At 31.7% G+C, this 3,879-nt stretch overlaps 1 pseudogene; it reads left to right on the forward strand.

The window, feature by feature from the left end:
* On the forward strand, positions 1-2,933 carry LOC126740159 (uncharacterized; annotated as a pseudogene).
* Positions 2,934-3,879: the final 946 nt, after the last annotated feature.

The raw sequence follows: 3,879 nt of genomic DNA on the forward strand, positions 1-3,879 counted from the left end.
ATGGATGACAAATCTGAATTAACACCTAATAAAAAACGAAAAGCAGAGCCTTCTAAGTATGCTCGCAACATACAGAAAAAGGCAAGATTGGAGGAAAGTCTTATAAAAACAGTAAATTAACGTTTGTGAGAAAAAAATTAATAATGGAGTCCTTTGGTTCTTTTATAATATTTTTGGCACATCGGTTAATTTCATTATTTAGTTGTAGAATGAAATGCTCTGAAAAGTTCTCTGATGCAGATAGATTGGCGATTTTTCAACGATTTTATACTTTAAGCTCTAAAAACGAACAAGACATTTTTCTACAGGGTCTTGTGGATATGATGGAAGTAAAGCAGCGGCGTCCTCGACCAGGTGACGAAAATAAACCCAAATTAAAAAGTTTCAAGTACTACTCATTTAAAGGAAGTTCCAAAGCAGAGATTTGTGTTAAAGCATTTTTGAATGTATATGCTATCACGAACAAACGCATCAGGAGAATTAAGACCTTATTAAGGCAAGTCACCGAATGACTTACGCGGAAAAATGACAAGTGCTAATACTCTCTCAGAAGAAATTCGGAATTGTGTAAAGGAACACATACAATCATTTCCTACAAAAATCAGCCACTATTCAGGACGTGAAAAACATTATTTGAATAGCCAGCTAATTTTGCATCACAAAAATGCATCAGCTTTACCTAGAGAAGTATCCAAACCAAAAGGTAAGCTTTTTCATTTGATAGATGCTTTTTCCGTGAAAATTTTAATCTCTCTTTCGGAAGACCACAAGTTGATGTTTGTTCGACTTGTGAATTACTAAATAACAAAATAAAAGACCAAAATTTAAATGACACGGCCAAGCGAACTGCCGTCGCAAAATTGATAGTTCACAAACGAAGGGCTAAAAAATTTTATTCAAAAATAACCAAAGATATTGAAGAAAAGGAAAATAAAGACCTGTCATTGGCCTTCGACTTTATGCAAAATGTCCAGTTACCCACAACGCCTGTGGGTGACGTATTTTACTACCAGCAGCTTACTGTGTTCGTATTTTGTATTCACAATCTTAAGACAAATAAATCCAGGATGTACGTTTACCACGAGGGACAGGCAAAGAAAACAGCTCACGAAATTTGTACGTTTGTTCTCGAATATCTTAATGAATTCAAGGAAAATCAATCGGAGCAGTGATAACTGCTGGGGCCAAAACAAGAATCATACTATGGTCAGGATGCTTTTGGCTCTCACATATTCTGGTAAATTTAGCATGATTTGGCACTTTTTCATTCATTTCTCCCGTGTGACAGGGACTAAAATTTTTTTTTTTTAATTTACGGAAACATGATAGAATATGCACCATTCACGAGATCTCCACGATTATTATTACCAGTACAAAAAATAATAGAGTTCAAAAACTGGTGGAGAAAATTTTATAAAAAAACCTGTGTCTCTAAAGAAACAAAACATTTTCCTCGTAACGAAAAGGTCAACTTTCAAATAAGCACCTTTTCATGTTTTAAATACACATCCCAACAAAAAGGCACTGTTCAAGCGTATACTTTTACTGACGGTTTGGTGTCACATACATTTAATATATCACAACCTGGAATGGCCTGCCCAACTTTGCCAACGAGCCTTGCGCATCCCTTAGGAAAAGTTCCTATTAAGGCCAACAAAATGGAGCATATAAGGAAATGCACTGCTTTTGTTGCAGAAGAACACAAACCATATTTTGATGCTATTCTTCAGTGGCCTACAATCAACAATCAATGAGTGATCCGAAGATTAGTTTTTCCAAAACATTGTACTCTTCTATTGAAATTAGCTGTTTATTTTTGACTTGTACTTTACATAATTAAAGCTGTATTAAAAAAAAATAATTTTAAAACTTACTAAATAGCATTATTTGCAAAAAGGGCACATGTCAATTCTTTCAAAGTCTTCTGGGGGAGCTAAAATCAATTTTTAAATTTAAAATATAACGAGACAAATCGTGCTATTCAAACTACAAATCAATTATAACAATAAATGTTAATAATTTTTCTTAATTTGAGGAAAAAACAGTTTTTATCGATTTCCCAAAAATGGGTTTTTTTGACATGTGCGCTTTCTGCTTGCATCGATTCAATTATTTATATATTCTAGGTAGTTAAAATAATATTCCAGGCATTTGGGATGGTTTTAAACTTGTCCAGGTCTTAGAAGCTCCTTTCAAAAGAAAAGGATTTGCAGCCATTTTATCTGGATCATTGCAACACATCGGTGTCCTTTAGTAAATTTACACTCATATGGCATAGGAAATTCAAGTAATTTTTATATATTTTATAAAGATATTTATATATTACAAGCATTTAAAACATATTTGAGGTAATTTTAAATTTTATTTCAGACCATATTAAGCTTCAACCGAGACATTTGAAGCCATTATTCTCTGAATTGTTGAAACCCATTTTGAAGATATATTTGAAGGCACTCAAGGGCATTTTTCATATTTCTGTCCTTTTTTGACAAGTTTAGTCTCCTCTTAAAACTTATTTTTTCTGGCATTTTCCACGCTTTTCCAGGCCTTTAATTTATGTCTCTTTTTGTGAATTCTTCCAAGGCTTTAAGATTATTTCGCTTTGTTTTCCAGACATTTTCAAGGTATTAAAGGACATTTGATTTTTTTTTCGATATTTTTGTCTTTGTTCAGGATGAAATTCGATCAAGCAATGCCAAGAAAAAATTAAAAAGTGACCTTGAATGCCTGGAAAAGGGCGAAAAAGTGATTTTAAAAAATCCGTTTGAAACTTAAAAATAAATAAATTAAACTTTATTTATTAATTAATTATAGAGGTCACACTTTTATAATAATTCATTACCTTCTCATAAAACCGAAATGCTACATGCGAATCTAACTATTAAGGTAAATGTTAATCATAATATGTTAATGATTTCAAGGTAAATCCTTAATAGTTAGGTCCAATGTAGAGTTCCTTTCATTTATAACGGAAGATTTAAAAATCATTACTATACAGTATACACAAGGTATTGGTGAATATAGTTTTTGCTTATACATGTTAAGGGGCATATAAGTAATGCATAGAACCAAGATAAAGAGAAATTATAATTTAAAAATAATATATACAGGTTGGGGAATCGATCATTACGCATAGAGAGGTGCATACAGGCGAAATATGGCAAATTTCGTGCGCTCAGTGTACGACACACATAGAATCCTAATCTTAAAATATTTATATGTATTACATAATAAAAATTGAATTATTATTCTGATAAAAATTCTTATTCCTGATATAAGACTGTCGTACATTAGTGCAGTTCTCATTATAGTTTTTTGTTCTCATTTAAAAAGAGAGCAGTGTGGCTTTAAAAAGGGCGATTATCGTTTATGTATATAACTAAAATGGCATAATAATTAAAAAAACACCTTTTTTTAGCATCCAGGGAGACTTGCCTTAAAAATATGTTTAATTACTCGATTTTCGCATTCCTCAACTAAATTAATTCTATCATCATTTTTCAAAATTCAGGAAATGAAGTTATTATAACCAACACTCATGGCTATTGCACATTTCATTACATAAAAAGCTCATATTGCCACTTACAAGCACGTACACAATACTAACTTTTTATCCATCAAGCGTTATTTAAAACCGGCATTAGAAAATATACATGATACTGTGAATATCATATTATATACTCTTAAAAGCATACAATATAAACCTGATATCTACGCTAATCATGGCAACCCATCTCACAATTAAACCACTAGATTTGGCAACAAATAAATTCATTATTTACCAAAAAGAAATTACTTTATAGGGATTCATTTTCAAGTATACGCGAACTGATAAGATAATGTCATTAACGGGAGATAAGGATCCGATTCCACCTTGTT

The sequence above is a fragment of the Anthonomus grandis genome, chromosome 9 (assembly GCF_022605725.1).
Source record: "Anthonomus grandis grandis chromosome 9, icAntGran1.3, whole genome shotgun sequence".
In the NCBI taxonomy this organism is placed as follows: domain Eukaryota; kingdom Metazoa; phylum Arthropoda; class Insecta; order Coleoptera; family Curculionidae; genus Anthonomus; species Anthonomus grandis.